Consider the following 17,430-nt stretch of genomic DNA (forward strand, 5'->3'; position numbering starts at 1 on the left):
AGCCTCAGATTCTCCCCTTTCCTTTCTCATATACTTATCCATTTTTGCATCCAAGAGTTAAGATTTTTAAAGGTTGATTTTTAAAAGAAATGAATCTCAAATCTCCGTATGAACTGTAAGGTTCTCATTTCAAAAGGATACAGGTTAGAATACATTTGACCATAAAAGCAGAAAGCCTGGAGGAAAGTGCCATGAAGAATCTACTGGAAGAAATGGGATCAGATAGATGTGGTGCACTTCTCTTAAGTGCATATCACTTAACTGCATAATCAGCTTGTGCTCCCAAGAATTATGCAGTCTCTGTCTGGCCCCCATTAGACTGAATGTGTTGCTACTCCAGTTAATTGAGTATCAGCAAATTGCATAATACAGCTATATGCACCCTGAACCGAGTTCCAAATGCCATCCAGTACAATATAATCAAACTAGGGAAGTGAAGAGCTGGAATACTTATGAGATTCTGCCCATTTGTCACATTTGGTTTGGAGAGTCTGTGCTGTAAACAAGGCTGCCCACTGGTCATAGGGCTATGTACTTTGGATTCCTGTCCACCCCCTCTCCATCACAACAGAACCTCATGTCCCCATCCACAGATTAATTTTAAATGGGTCCAAAAGAAAACAGGATGTCAGCATGTGAAAATTTGATTAAAAAACAAAATATCTGACTCATAACTATGGTGCTCTCCTTCCCAAGACTGATGTTATTTACATGGCAGAGCAGAAAAAGCAGGGACTAGTCTTAATTCTGCCATTAACTAGCTGGGCAAGTCTTTTCGTCTCTCTTGGCCTCAGTTTCCTGTTCCGTACTACAGAAAGAGTATTACTAACCTTGCCAACCTCAGTAAGCTGTTATGAGTGTTAAATGCAACGCTGCTTGGTGACCTACAAAGTAATGTGGGATTCTATTAGTAGATGCAGCAGAGGGAGGAGAATGGGCTTTGTACCAAGAAATACAGAGAGTCTATCAAGCTGACAGAAATCTTCAGTAAGGATCCAGGGCAGCAGAAAGTGGTAAAATAGAAATGAAAAGAAGGAAATGCTACCGACTCCATGGCAAACCCTTCAAGGGTCAGACATTGTCCTTGGTTTCAGTTCTATTCTTACTCTGTAAAGATTCAGAGCTCTTTCTCATACATGGGCACACACACCATGCAATGAGATCCTCATTACATTGCCTGTTTAGCAGAAATGGCAGCATATCCACATTATCCAGGAATAACTATAGGGTCTAGTTGTAAAGAAACAAAGCAGCCATCACACAATGCTCAAACCTATCCAACTATCACAAGGAGGAGTTTGACCTGCAGGTGGCATCTTGGAATCTAGAGGAAGTGCTCACATGCCAACTTGCGATTGGAGGGTAGCCCAGGGACTTCAAAGGTCTCCTTTGCTCTTTGCAGATTTCCTTCCATAGATGTTTTATCTGCAACTTGTATCTGTTAAGACTATGAGAAATATTTCTTAGCCGTCTTTCCTGCCTGTAAAATGGTCCTCCTGAGTCACCTGGAGGAGTCTTTAAGTCAACGGTTGCCAAACTCTAGAGTAGTTGGTGGCTCCTTTGCTGACTGTGGAGTGGTTAAGAGGAGGGGATGCTTAGCTCAGCCCCTTACTAGTTATATTATCCTGGGAAGGGTACTTAATCTCATTAAGTCTTGCTTTCCTTTTCTGCAAAATTGAGCTAATAAAAGTACCCACCTTTCAGGGCTTCTGTGAGGGTGAAATGAGATCCTGTATGCCAAGCAAAAGGCACAACGCTAAGCTGTGCTACACTTTACTAGCACACAGCCCGCGGATTACTCAAGATAAGCTGATGTGAATTATGCATCAACATCTTTACAGAACTCTGAAACAACATTTATTTTAACAAAAATGTAGTGGTTTTAGGCAATTTAATCTGCATGTTTTTGTCTTACTTAAGTGCCTAATAAAGGATACAGGTATTTTTGCTGTGGAATGAGGACATCATAAAGTAAAATGTGAGCACAAATGATTCTAAAAAATTACCAGGGAAAGAAGTGACTCACACTTCTACTCTGATCAATATCATCAGGTGCAGGCACATTTCACAGTTTGAGACGACAATGATACTGTGCCTGCGAGGAGCTTGCCCAGAGAAGGCGCTTAAAGTGTTGGTTGAGTTGAATTAAGGGCAGAAATTCAACTGACCATTTGTTCCAATTGGAAGAGTCCACTATTTCTCAAGAGATGGGTCAAAAACTGAACAAGCATTTTAGTCTAACATTCAAAACCTTCCAAAATCTGACTCTTTCATTCATCACTGTAGTCTTAGCACCTAGTACAGTGCCTGGTAGATAATATGTGCTCAGTAAATAATGGTTGAATAAATTAATGAGTTTGTGAATTAATGATTCCAATGTTTCTTTCGAGCCTCATCTTCCACTATCTTCCAGCATGAGCCCTTCACTATATCCAGGCTGATCTACTCGTGATTTCCTAAACACTAACTTACGCATTCCTACCTCCAAAACTTTGCTCACAAACCTTCCCCACAAGCAATGTTCACTCCTTCTCTTATGCAGATTTGTCCCACTTATTGAGGTGTGATATTTTGAACTGTGTAAACTTGGCTAAGCTAGAATAACATTTCCCAGGATCTCTTTTCCTGTATGTTTCCAGGTTAGAGTTGACCAAAATAGGAATTTGCAAGAGTTCTGGAAGATTAGTCTTGATTAGATGCGGCAAGAGACAAAAACAGTGGTGATAGCAGGTTCAAATTTGTCTTATTTCCCCTGCTCCATGACCAGCTCTTCTTCCCAACTGCTGGCCCTGATGACCACCAGCCCACCACCAGACGCAGAGTCAACCACCTCCATGGGCTTCTCCATCAGTTCCCCTTGGTGGTCCCATCTCAGCAGCTAGATGTATCCTGGCTTCCCAGATTTCCCTTGCAATTCCTACTTATCTACCAGTGCCAGTGTTTCAGGAAGGTTAGTTAGTGACTTTATCTCTGATCCTCCAGCTCCACTTTCTGGATTTTACTTCCCCAGATCCTCCCACAATTACGTAATGTCTAATTGCTATAATAAATCCCTTATTCCATAACACTCATAGTGGTTCTGCTTCTCTGATGAAACCCTGACTGACACACAAGGCTCAGTTCATGTAACAGCTGTTCCTTGATGACTTCTTGACCATCCAGAGCATTTCCTCTACATTTCTCTGGTTCAATGTGTTTGTGGTCCTCCATTGGCATTACTCACACATTGCTTTGTATTGCATTTACATCCACATATGCCTTCACGGTGCTCAGAACATGGCTGGTATTCAGTGAGAGTTTAATGAGTAAATGAAAGTTTACATGGCACATGTGTCACCATTCTCCTCTCTCACACTCACAGCAGACACTATTAATTGATATTACTATGCTTTCTCATCATGCTTGAGCTTAGCCTCACAAACCTTCTCCATGCAGTGCTATAGATGGACAACTGGAGCTGGCCTAGAAGAAGAAACCTATCTGCCATACTGAAACCTTTGAGTATAATGACTTATACTTCTTAGGCAAATTAAATAAGCATAGAAGGTTGCAGTGCATGCACATACTCGGCTCAGTAAATGTGAATTCCCTTCCCTACCTGCTGCCCCACTGCACCTGTCTTTCACACAGTAGGTATCCAGTAAACATTTGTTGAATGAGAGAATGTCAGTGCAACCTTCACAAAATGAGCTGTATGATCTCTACAAACCAAAGCAACTCACACAGATCTCACCTTTTAAAATAATGAATAAATAAAAAGGCAGCTAGAGTGAACTTCCTGCATTTTAAGAAGGCCACTCCCAACATTTATGGTACTTTCAGAGCTAAAGAAGACAAAATACAAACAAGCCCAGGCCGCAACCAACAAAAACATGTAACATGCTCTTAAGTACTTGGAAAGAAGGAAAACCCTTCTAGCTTCTGTCCCCCTGGTATGATTAGCTCACTTCTTAGTAGCCATATAGGAGGAAGACTATGTAAGAGAAAAGAAGTCTGGAGAGAAAGCTTGGGTTCAAAGGAGTCAGATAGAATTATTAGACAGGAAATATAGGGTCTAGAGAGGAATATTTCTTGTACATTTCTGATAAGGGAATCAAAATAAGGACATGATTGACTTGACCCCTGGAAATATTATTTTTGGTTTTTTCTCTTTTCCTGGCTTTGCCTTGGTTCCAGGCTGCAACCAAGGCCCATATCTCTAAGAATTCTGGCAGGTACTTCCCATCCCTGTGCTCATTCTTACCATCCCATTTTCTATTTCTGTGTATAGGATGTGATGATGTCCCTGGTCATCCTGGCAATCGGTAATCGAAAGCATAGATGTGAAAGAAACAAAAACAAAATAAGCAGTGTGTTTATTCCAATGGGTGAGAAGGTAAATGAAATAAGCTTACTCTATTGGATAGACAATGTCCAAAGCAAATTTTTATCCCTAATCTTTGCAATGTACACATAAAGCCTTGGTGCTAAGCAGAAAACAAAATGCAATATTGTCCTTCCACATTCTTTTTCTCACTTGAAAATTGTGTGTCTGATTCCCATTGGTTTCTCATTAGGAGAGCAATTTCAAGACTACCTCAACTTAATTGACAGGAATTCACACACCTAAGCCTAGGGTATGCATAACCTAACAAGTAACATGCTATATCCATTTTCTGCTTCTCCATCAATCAAAATGGCACTAAGTTTTGGGTAACTGCTAAATGTGAGACATTCTCATTTCCCCTCCACATTTTGGGAAGAACCATCATAAGATAGATCCACTGCCTTCAAGGTTTCCCTAGACTAAAAGCCATGTGAAGAATAGATATTGTTTTTATTTGTTTGCAACCCCAGGGACTGAAACAAGGCCTGGCATAGAGTACGTGATGAGTACATATGTGCTGAATGAATGAATGAGTTTTACTATATTGGTGTGGCAGGCAAAATAAATGCCCCCCAAAGATGTCTCCATCGTAATTCCCAGAACATTTTTATTATCTTACTGCAGAAGGGACTTTGCAGGTATGATTAAGTTAAGAATCTTGTGGGACTTCCCTGGTGGTCCAGTGGTTAAGACTTCGCACTCCTAGTGCAGGAGGTCTCAGGTTCGATCCCTGGTCAGGGAACTGGATCCCACATGCCTCAACTAAGAGCCTGCATGATGCAACTAAAGATCCCGCAGGCTGCCACGAATCTCCCGCATGCCGCAAGGAAGATCCCACCTGTCGCAACTAAGACCCAGCACAGCCAAATAAATAAATATTTTTTTAAAAAGTTAAGAATTTGGGATGGGGAGATTATATGGGTGGGGCCCAGGGTACTCACAAGGGTTCTCATAAGGGAAAGAGGGAGAAGGGAAAGTCAGCATCACAGAAGGTGACGGGACGACAAAAGCAGAGGTCAGAGTGATGGAGGGCCATGAGCCAAGGAATGCGAACAAACTCTTGAAGCTGGAAAAGGCAAGGAGACAGATTCTCCCCTAGATCCTCCAGAAGGACACAGTCATGCAGGTACTTTCATTTTAGCCCAGTGAGACCCAGTTTGGACTTCTGACCTCCAGAACGATAAGATAGTAAATGTGCATTGTTTTAAGCCAGAAGTTCGTGATGCTTTGTTACAGTGGCAATAAGAAACTAATGTATTAGCATTAACATTAATAAACCACAGAAGTCTTTTTTTAAATTGAGATATAATTGACATATAACATTGTATTATTTAATGGACACTAATCATAATGACAGCCAGCATTTATTGAGCACTTAGGGAGAACCACAGTACAAGATAATTTCTAGACATATCTTATTAATTCTCAGAACTATATCATAAGGTAGGTATTATATTCCACTCAATTTACAGCTAAGGAAATGGAGGCCTAAAAAAGTGAAGTTACTTGATCAAGATCACATAGTTAGCAAGTGGCAGAACAAGGAGTTGAACTCAGGCAATCTGAGTCCATGTCATACTGAGGTAGGAGATAGATGGGCCCCTGGGCTGGACAGCTGGTGTTTGTCAAATGGAGTAAAATTGAAGCTTTGTTCTCACCCAGGCACTCCAAAGACAAAGCTAGTGGCTGAAGCTGAGCTCTGCTGAAGTAAAGAGATAAGGGGTTCACTCCTGAGGTCAAGGAGGACTTCCCTGTCTGCACATGCGCAGGAAGTCTCCTTGGGGGTCAAAAAAGGAGGGGGGCCCCCCCACCCCATTAATAAGTGTGGACATGCACCCACAGGATCCTCTGCAGTGGGATCCAACTTAACAAAAAGTTGCGCACGCATCTTGGGGAGGGTCCTAGGACCAGTCAGGTGTGAAAAAAGAAAAAAGATAATAGGCCAAATGTAAACAAAGACAAGGAAGGACTGTCCTATGTAAGTGATTTAAATCACCTCCTTACTGCCCTCCTCATTCAGGATGTACCCACTCCTCTCTGGGTGTGTATTTCTGCCCTCCTTCTCACTTAAATAAATAAACTCTTTCTCTGTGTGCTGTGTCTCTAATAATAAACTTTGTACCTGTTTTTGCAGTTTTTGCCTCCTTAAAGCATTCTTGCTTTCAAACGAGGTTAGAATCAGGGAACTTTGCTTCTAGCCTCCAGCCCCTGGTGGACTGGTGGCTAGGTTCAATCCCTGGACAGGGAAATAAGATCCTCCTTCAAGACGACTGTCCCTCCCAGAACAATACCGTCTTGCATGCTCATGCTGAGAAGTGTGGGAAATGATAGAGAACCATAAGACATAGTCCCAACCTTCAAGTAACTTATAGATAGAATGGGAAGGATGATTCCAACACAGATGCCATGTTAGAGAGAGTATATCACAGATGCTAAAGGATTTATGACCTACATTTAAGAAAGTAAAGGGCTTCCCTGGTGGCGCAGTGGTTGAGAATCTGCCTGCCAATGCAGGGGACACGGGTTCGAGCCCTGGTCTGGGAGGATCCCACATGCTGCGGAGCAGCTAGGCCCGTGAGCCACAATTACTGAGCCTGCGCGTCTGGAGCCTGTGCTCCGCAACAAGAGAGGCCGCGATAGTGAGAGGCCCGCGCACCGCGATGAAGAGTGGCCCCCACTTGCTGCAACTAGAGAAAGCCCTCGCACAGAAACGAAGACCCAACACAGCCATAAATAAATAAATAAACCCAAAGTATAAAAAGAAAAAAAAAAGTAAAGAGGACAAAAAAGCTGGAATATTCAGGATTGGATACAGCTGTACCTTGAAGGGCACCTGGACCATGTCAGGCAGTACATGGTGGAGTTTCCTTCCAGTCTGGGGAAATGGAATGAAAGAAGGAACAGTGACGCATGTGAGCGTGGAAATGGGGAAAGAAAATGGAAAGCCCTCAAGGGGGCAAATCTGAGAAAGAAAAACAAGAAGATAAAATACTTAATTATTTTTATGGGAATGGTACCACTTATTGAACACCTATTCCACCCTAAAGGGAACATTCACATTTGTTATTTTATTTAATCCTCACAAAATCTCTGCTAAATGAGTATTATTAACCTCATTTTTACAAAAGAGGAAATTAAACATCCAGAGAGATTAAGTAATTGCTGAGAGGCAAGTACCCAGTGAGTTTCATTCCAAAATTCGTGCTCTGTCCTTTGTTTCTTTCTGCCCCCAGTAATCTCAGCCCTTCTCTGAGAAGGAGCAAATTTCCATTGAAGTAAGAATGACAGGCAGAGTTGTCTTGAAAAATGGAAAGAGCTGCTTTGGAAGGTGGCAAGTTGAGGGCAATCAAGCTGAGGCTAGTTTTATCCAGGCAGCTGTTGAACGAGCATTAGAGCATTATTGACAAGCCTTGGGCTAAGCAACGACAATAGAGAGATCACAGCAAAACGACACACATCTTCCCTGCCTGGCCTTATATTTAGTGAGGGAAACAGAAGAGTAAAAAGACTTTTCCATGCCAACTTCAGGTTAGTATTTACTCTTAGGAAGGGTCTGGAGCTTTAGTTGTATCATAACTTCTTATTTCATAAAAGAAAAAAGAGAAATCTGAAACATGTTTGGCAAATTACTAACATATGTTTAATCTCAGTGCTGAGTACACAGGTATCTGTTACATTACTTTTCTTCATTAGTTTGTAATGTGTCACAATAAGGCTAAATCAATGAACTTAAGAAGTATTGTTTTTTTTTTTAGAAGTATTGTTTTTAAAACAGATCATCACAATCATAAATCATCAGTGCCATGCTAGTGGGAAGCATAGGTTACTACAGAAGGACAACAGAGGGGCATCTAACCTAATTTAAAAAGAAGCTGGAAAAGCCAAGAAAATGGATTCTCCCCTAGAGCCTCCAGTAGGACACATCCCTGTGAATACTTTCATTTTAGCTTAGTGAGACCTGATGGGACTTCTGACCTAAGCCATGTCTTCAAGAACCTCTAAGAGATACTTAGAAGTGTGCGATCAGAGTGTTTCCAAACAAGGAACAGCAGTAAGCAGACTTCTCAGAGTAAGGGAGAACAGGGCACATTCCTGTGACCTCCAGGGGTCAGCTCCCAAGTCCTGACTGTGCAGGGAGAGGGGAGGGGATCGATGATGGCTGGGACTCAATCAGGATAAACCTTTTAAGCCAGGAAAAGGAATTTGGGTTTTATGGTAAATGAAACAGGGAGCTTCTGGGGAGTTTTAAGCCAGATAGAGACGATCAGATTTGCTTTTCAAAAAGATCATTCTGATGGGAATAAGAAGGTAAACTGAGAGGAAGGTGGGACTCAACCAGGCAGGCCAGGCAGGAGTTTATCACAAGATCCTATATGTGCAGGGCTCTGAAATAACAAAGTTGCAGTGAAGATGAAGTAATGTTTACAGAGTATTTATGAGGTGGAATTTAAAAATTTGGTGATCCATCAGATGTAGGGAGGAGATAGCATCGAAGGTAACTTCCGAGTATCTTTCCTGGTGGATGTGCTGCATTTTCTGTCATAAGGAACACAGGAGAAATAATTTTTTTAAATGAAGATGAATTTTCTACAAATGGTGCTAGAAAGACTAGACATCCATGTGCAAAAAAATGAATCTTGACACAGAACCTACATCTTTCACAAAAATTAACATAAAATAGATCACAGAGCTAAATGTAAAATCCAAAATAAAACTCCTAGAAGATAACGTAGGAGAACATCTAGATGACCTTGAGTTTGGTGATGACTTTTTAGATGAAACACCAAAGGCATGATCCATGAAGGAAATAATGATAAGCTGGTTCATTAAAATTAAAAATTTCTGTTCTGTAAAAGACACTTTCAAGGGACTTCCCTGGTGGCGCAGTGGTTAAGAATCTGCCTGCCAGTGCAGGGGACACAGGTTCGAGCCCTGGTCCGAGAAGATCCCACATGCCATGAAGCAACTAAGCCCATGCGCCACAACTACTAAGCCTGCATTCTAGAGCCCGTGAGCCACTACTACTGAGACCACGTGCCACAACTACTGAAGCCTGCGTGCCTAGAGCCCATGCTCCACAACAAGAGAAGCCACTGCAATGAGAAGCCCGCACACCACAACAGAGAGTAGCCCCTGCTCGCTGCAACTAGAGAAAGCCCTCACACAGCAATGAAGACCCAGTGCAGCCAAAAATAAATAAATTTTAAAAGAGACACTTTCAAGAGAATGAGAAGACAAGCCACACACTAGAAGAAAATATTTGTGTAAGTCATATCTGATACAGGACTATCATCCAAAATATGAACTCTTAAAACTCAACAGTAAGAAAAATAAAACCTCATTAAAAAAATGGGCCAGAGGGCTTCCCTGGTGGCGCAGTGGTTGAGAGTCTGCCTGCTAATGCAGGGGACACGGGTTCAAGCCCTGGTCTGGGAGGATCCCACATGCCGTGGAGCAACTAGGCCCGTGAGCCACAACTACTGAGCCTGCGCGTCTGGAGCCTGTGCTCCGCAACAAAAGAGGCTGCGATAGTGAGAGGCCCACACACTGCGATGAAGAGTGGCCCCCACTTGTCACAACTAGAGAAAGCTCTTGCACAGAAATGAAGACCCAACACAGCCAAAAATAAATAAATAAATAAAACAAAACAAAAAAATTGGGCCAAAGACCTTAACAGATACTTCACCAAATAAGATATACATATGGCAAATAACCATACTAAAAGGTGTTCCATATCATATCTCATCAAGGAAATGCAAATTAAAACAATAAGATACAACTATACACCTACTAGAATAGCCACAGTCTAAAACACCGACAACACCAAATGCTGGTGAGGATGTGGAGCAACAGGAACTCTTATTCATTGCTGGTGAAAATGTAAAATGATACATCCACTTTGGAAGACAGTTGAACAACTTCTTGCAAAACTAAACATACTCTTACCACCAAGTCCAGCAATCATGCACCTTGGTGTTTACCTAAAGGTGTTGAAAACATATGTCCACACGAAAACCTTCACACATATGTTTATAGCAGCTTTATTCATAATTGCCAAAACTTAGAAACAACCACGATATCCTTCAGTAGGTGAATGGTTAAATAAATTGTGATATATCCAGGCAATGGAATATTATTCAGCCCTAAAAAAGAAATAAGCTATAAAGTAATGAAAAGACATGGAGGAACCTTAAATGCATATTACTAAGTGAAAGAAGCCAATCTGAAAAGGCTACATACTGTATGATTCCAATTGTATAACATTCTGGAAAAGGCAAAACTATGGAGGGAGTAAAAAGATCAGTGGTTTCCAGGGGTTAGAGGGGAGGGAGGGATGAATAAGTGGAGCACAGAGGATTTTTAAGTCTGTGAAAATACTCTATGTGATACTACGATGGTGGATACATGCCATTATACATTTGTCTAAACTCATAGAACGCACAACACCAAGACTGAACCCTAATGTAAACTATGGACTTTATGCGATAATGATGTGTCAGTGTAGGTTCATCAGTTGTAACAAATATACCACTGTGGTGAGGGATGTTAATAATGGGGGAGGCTATGCATGTGTGGTGGCAGGGAGTATATGGGAACTCTTTATACCTTCTGGTCAATTTTGCTGTGAACCTGCTCTAAAAAATAAAGTCTATTACATTTTTAAAAAAATGAAAATGGGAACAATTTTGAGAATGTTGCATATAAGTCCTGAGAATATATAAGCAGAAATGTTTTAATGGGTAGTTTAGTATTATTACTTCATCCTCAACTTATAGGAGGAAACTGAGGCTCAGAGGGATAAAGAATCTTGCTCAAGGTCAAGCAGCACATTAAGTGCAGAAGATAGAATTTGAACAGTTTAACTCCTAAGCCCACACGGGTAGCCATTGTGAAATGAGGTTTGAGGCCTATCTTAGTTTCTTATTGCTGTTGTACCATTTTTAAAGTGGGAAAACTAAAGGGACCTAAATGGAAGTAAGCTTTCAATACTTTACTTAAAGGGGTAAAATGTTGACACCAATAGACCACGATAAGTTATGTATGTATGTGTGTATGTTATACATGTATGTTATACGTATATGTATGTATGTGTATAATGTGTGTATACATGTACACACATGTGCACATGTATTGTAAATATGTATATAAGCATACATATATGTGTATGTGTGTTATATGTATATGCCTATATATGTATACACACATGTGTGTAACACAAATATATATGTGTATATTTATGTATTATATGTGTATACATGTTATATGATATGTATATGTATATATGTGTACACATATGTATGTATATACATGTGCATGTGTGTGTGTGTGTGTGTGTGTGTGTGTGTGTGTATTATAACATCAATAGCAACCACTAAAGAAAATTATGCAGGGTGATGTATTCAAAAACATTGAAAATACAGAAAAACTGATCTTTAAAAAAGTTCAGGTAATACTCAGAGGCATAAAAGACAAAATGAGAAACAGAGGGAGAAAACAGAAAACAAATGATAAAATGGTAGAAGTAAGCCCTAACATATCAATAATTAATTTAAATGCAAATGGTCTAAATACTCCAATTAAAAGACAAAGATTAGGGACTTCCCAGGTGGTGCAGTGGTTAAGAATCCACCTGCCAATGCAGGGGACACGGGTTCGATCCCTGGTCCCAGAAGATCTCACATGCTGCGGAACAACTAAGCCCGTGCACCACAACTACTGAGCCTGTGCTCTAGAGCCTGCGAGCCACAACTACTGAGCCCATGTGCCACAACTACTGAAGCCTGCGTGCCTAGAGCCCACGCTCTGCAACAAGAGAAGCCACTACAATGAGAAGCCCACCTATCGCAACGAAGAGTAGCCCCTGCTCGCCGCAACTAGAGAGAGCCCATGTGCAGCAATGAAGACCCAATACAGCCAAAAACAAATTAAAAAAAAAAAAAAGACAACGATTAGCAGAATGGAAAAAAGGTACAATCCAACAATATGCAGGCTGTAAGTAAGACATTTTGAACATAACAACTTATTAGTTTCCTATTGCTGCTGTAACAAATTACCATAAACTTAGTGGCCTTAAGCAACCCACACTTATAATCTTACAGTTCTGGACGTTATTAGTCTGCAGTCGGTCTTACCAGGCTAAAACCAAGGTATCAGCAGAGTCATGTTCCTCTGGAGGCCCCAGGGTAGAATCCCTTTCCTTCTTTTTCCAGCCTCTACAGTCCATCTGCATTCCTTGGCTCATGGCCCCTTCCTCCATCTTCAAAGCCAGTGGCATAGAATCTTCAAATATCTCTCCTCTCTGACCTCTGCTTCAGTCATCTCATCTTTGGCCTTCCTGCCTCCCTCTTTCCCTTATAAGGACCCTTGTGATTGTATTGAGCCCATTCAGATAATCCAAGATAATCTTCCCATCTAAAGATCCTTACTTTAGGGACTTCCTGGGTGGCGCAGTGGTTAAGACTCCATGCTCCCTTAATAAAATCAAAGTCAATGAGAGTCAACCATCTATATGCTGGGGCTTCTGGGAAACAGACACAGTCTAGAAGAAATCCTCTTTTGGACCCCCGGACAACCTGGACCATGAAGTGTGAGAATGTGTTGTCTGAAGCTGCTAAGACCTTTGCTTTCCTCCCATAAAGCGAGAGCCTGGAAGAGCAAGGGGGGGGGGCAATCATTTGGAGCTGATGCATGAAAACAAGACCACAGAAGGCAGAGCAGTGGGACACGGACAAAATGGATTCTTAGTGATATTATCTGAATCTCTGGTTCAAAAGTACCCAAAGCCAACATCACCTCTCAACTTTTCAGTTATGTAAGCCAGTGAATTCCCCTTTCGGCTTAAGCCAATTTGAGTTGGGTTTTTCTGTCTTTTGTAAATGAAGCATATAACTGAAAAAAAAAAAAAAAAAAAAAAGACTCCATGCTCCCAATGCAGGGGGCCCGGGTTTGATCCTTGGTCAGGGAACTAGATCCCACATGCATGCCGCAACTAAGAGTTTGCATGGCACAACTAAGGAGTCCATGTGCTGCAACTAAGGAGCCAGTGAGCTGTAACTAAGTAGCCCACGAGCCGCAACTAAGGAGACCACCTACCACAACTAAGACATGGCACAAAATAACAAATATTTAAAAAAATAAAGATCCTTACTTTAATCACATATGCAAAGTCTTTGTTGTCATGCAAGATTCTGGGGATCAGGACACGGACATCTTTGGGGGGGCTAGTATTCTGCCTTCCCCAAGTCTCTAGGCAGAAAAGACAGGCAGACGAATGATTCTTTCACAAATACAGGCTCAGTAAGAAGGCTGTAGCCTGATGTGTCATTAGACCCTCCTGGGGCTAAATCCTTCCTAAGGACCAGTGTTCCCTGGGGATATAAATAGTGGACATTTCCAGATTCCACTGTTTCTTAGGGAGAGGCCACTCTGCTTTCCAGGTCTGGTTTGTATTGACCCAGGGTTTGGGTGGGGTTGGACCTGCAAATGGCAGGTTTTACTACAGGCAGCAGAAGCAAGCAGGGGCTAATACTCCTAAATTTAAAGTGAATGGACAGAGATGGGGAAAATCTGAAAAGGATGCTTGTCAGATATTCCTAAAAGGCTCTATGGAAAATTCCAGTGTGGGGAAAAGTCCATAAGAATTTAAGCTGAGCAACAGCAAAACAACAAACAAATAAATCAAATGACACCACATATATACAACTCAGAACATGAAATAACTCACTTTGGAAACCACAAACTAATCTTCCCATAGGAGGCTAATCTAGGAGTCAGCTAGGCCAACAGGTCATTTTGACCTCTCAGAGGAAACTCTGTCTAAACTCTCCTTTAGGGAAAAGAATGCTTTTCATAATCAGTGAAGGGTATTATGGAAGTACAAGGCTAGGCATCAATAACTTGTATGAAACGAGGAAGAAGGCTGACTTACACATTTCTTCCAGCTCAAGGTTCTACTAGTCCAAGCTCAGAGTCAAAATAGTGTTACATTTGGATGGGCCCACAGAAGTCTTATAAACCAAACTTTCCTGATGCCAGGGAACCTCCCTAAATGGACCACAACAAATGGACCTCTGGGGTCTGCTTAAGAGAGAGAACCTATCTATCTATTTCATGGGCCACCTCATGGTAAGAGGGGTCTTCTATGCTGAACTGAAATTATTCTCCAGACCAGTTAGTCTTGTTTTCCTCTTTAAGCTACACTGATAGCTACATTCCATCTTCTTTAAAAGTAGAAGCCAGTTAATGTAAAAAAGACCAACAATATCAAGTGTTGGAGAGGATGTGGAACAACTGGAGTTCTCATGTTTTGCTGATGGGAGCGTCAACTGGTACAACCACTTTGGAAATCTGTTAGACAGCATCTACTCAAGTTAAAGACGTGCCTACACCGAAAGCCAAAGATTCCACTTCTGCACATATACACAAGAGAAGTAAGGGCGTATTGCTTTAAGTATATCTCTAACAAAAGACATGTGTAAGAATGTAAGAGTGTCCATCTCAGCTCTATTTATAATAGCCCCAAACTGGAAACAAACTGACAACAGTAGGATAAATAATTTTTGGCATATTCATACAATGTAACACTACACCATAATAACGATGAGTAGAAGAAACTGATCACAGAAAAGGGCATACTATATGACTCCATTCATATGAAGTTCAAAAACAGGCAAAACTTATCTATGGTGACAGAATCATAGAAGAGTGGTTACCTGTAAGGGGTAGATACTGACTGGGAAGGAGTAAAAGGGAACCTTCCGGAGGGCTAGGAATAGTCTTTTTTTTTTTAAATTTATTTGATTTATTTATTTATTTTTGGCTGTGTTGGGTCTTCGTTTCTGTGCGAGGGCTTTCTCTAGTTGCGGCAAGCGGGGGCCACTCTTCATAGCAGTGTGCGGGCCTCTCACTATCGCGGCCTCTCTTGTTGCGGAGCACAGGCTCCAGACGCGCGGGCTCAGTAGTTGTGGCTCACGGGCCTAGTTGCTCCGCGGCATGTGGGATCTTCCCAGACCAGGGCTTGAACCCACGTCCCCTGCATTGGCAGGCAGATTCTCAACGACTGCGCCACCAGGGAAGCCCACTAGGAATATTCTTTATCTTCAACTGGTGGTGGTGAAGTGGGTGTATACACGTGTAAAAATTCATCAAGTTTTATACTTAAGATTTGGGCATTCTATGTATACCTCAACAGAATATTCTTTTAAAAATGAAGTCATTAGACCCTTGTAATTTTGTTTCTTCTTTTTTGGTTAAAAAAAAAAAAGCTCCAGTGGGGCAGTTATAAAATAAATAGATCTATGGTCAGTTGTCCACTCACATGGGATTAATAAGGAGGTAGAAGGTGTAGTGATTAGAACGGGCAATGGGCTTAGGAATCACAGACTTGGTTTCAAGCTTACTAGCTGTGTAAGGATAGTCAAGCCATTTAATCTCTCTAAGCCTCAGTCTCATTATGCATAAAATGAGTACTAACCTTACAGAAGTGTTATAAGTACTACAGGAGATAAGAAATATAAAAACCTTAAGAACAATCATCTGTCATTTATTAAATACATACTATGCACCACACACTATGAAATACCCTACAACAATCATATGAGGAAGATAATATCTCCATTTTAAGAATAAGGAGGGCTTCCCTGGTGGCGCAGTGGTTGAGAGTCTGCCTGCCAATGCAGGGGACACGGGTTCAAGCCCTGGTCTGGGAAGATTCTAAGCACTGAGGATACAGTAATAGATGAAATAAAGTCCCTGCCCTCACCAAGCTTACATTCGAGTAGGGGAGGGAAAGGGAGAAATACATAAACATATGTAATTTCCAGTAGCAATAAATGCTGTGAAGAGAATGAAGCAGGATCAGGATTCAGAGAGTGACCAGTGGAGGGCTGGGGTAGTATTTTAGAAAGGATGGTCAGGGACAATACCTGAGCAGAGACCTGAACGAGTGAGGAACCAAGTCATGCGAAGACCTGGGAAAGAGCACTCCAGGCGAAGGGAAGAGTCAGTATAAAAATCTTGAGGTGGGAACCAATTTGGCATACTTAAGGCAGGACAGGAAGCCACTGGAGATCTGGCAGAAAAGTGACATGTTCTGATTTACTTTTATCATTTGTCTGCTGTGTGAAGAATACATAGTAGGAAGGCAGGAAGGCAAGAGCAGAAGGGGTACACAGTAGGTCAATAAATAATTAAGAATTAATAAGCAATAAATTCATTTTTGAACACCTTTTTAAAGACTTGCTGCACTTATTTAAAGCAATTTGTGTCGTGTCTCACGCAGACCACTCAATCATAAATCATATAAAGAAGACATGCCATTCTTTCTTGTACTATAATAATGGATTTCATAATTCATTCAAATAAGTCGTCAAATTTTGAGGTATATCTGAAAAATCAAAGATGGGACCGTGGGCCTTCATAATCATACCCTCTTAAATATAAAATTAGCTCACGATTAAAAGTTCAAACACTACACACTTTCTAAAGTGTTCTGCTAACACAACATTTTTCTTTGGCATATGCAGTCCAAATAGCTCTAGCCTTAATCATTTTTCAAGTTTTCATCTCCACATGCTTGGCATATTCTGATAACATTGACAGGTTAAAAGCAACATTCTGTTGTATGCATAGCGATTCCTTGCAATTAACCTTAATTTAGGCTGAAAGTAGATTGAACAGCTGCTTCATAGCAACATTTCTAAATTTATTAGATAAATATCTCCAGAAACTGCAGATTAAAGAGCAACAAAAACAAAATCTGCAACATCGCAGCCTTCCCTTAGTAAGGAGAGTCTTCAAGCATTGCAGGTGCCAATAAGACTATTTTCTTGAGAAAAGTGACATTTGGGACCCTTATTACACAGGGTAGCGAGAGATAACGATAACAGAGATAAGAAAAATGTAGGTAAACAATGTCTGAAGAACACATCCTACCTTCCTTCTGTAAAAGGAATTTTTGAGTCCACTGGAATTTTACTGAAGGTGTAACCACACTACAGCCCCAGTGTGAGGAACCCCTTGCAAATCCCAGATGGTGTGAGGAACCCCTTGTAAATTCCAGATGG

The 17,430-nt window shown here is 41.2% G+C and overlaps 1 protein-coding gene and 1 non-coding gene across 2 annotated transcripts in view; one reads left to right on the forward strand and one right to left on the reverse strand.

Moving 5' to 3' along the window:
* The window catches only part of TM2D1 (TM2 domain containing 1), a 140,059-nt gene that overhangs the window by 63,175 nt on the left and 59,454 nt on the right, over positions 1-17,430 (reverse strand). The window lies entirely within an intron of this gene.
* TRNAR-CCU (transfer RNA arginine (anticodon CCU)) lies at positions 5,035-5,108 on the forward strand. Its single transcript has one exon. It is a non-coding gene; the product is annotated as a tRNA-Arg (tRNA).

This window comes from Balaenoptera ricei, chromosome 1 (assembly GCF_028023285.1).
Source record: "Balaenoptera ricei isolate mBalRic1 chromosome 1, mBalRic1.hap2, whole genome shotgun sequence".
Lineage (NCBI taxonomy): Eukaryota > Metazoa > Chordata > Mammalia > Artiodactyla > Balaenopteridae > Balaenoptera > Balaenoptera ricei.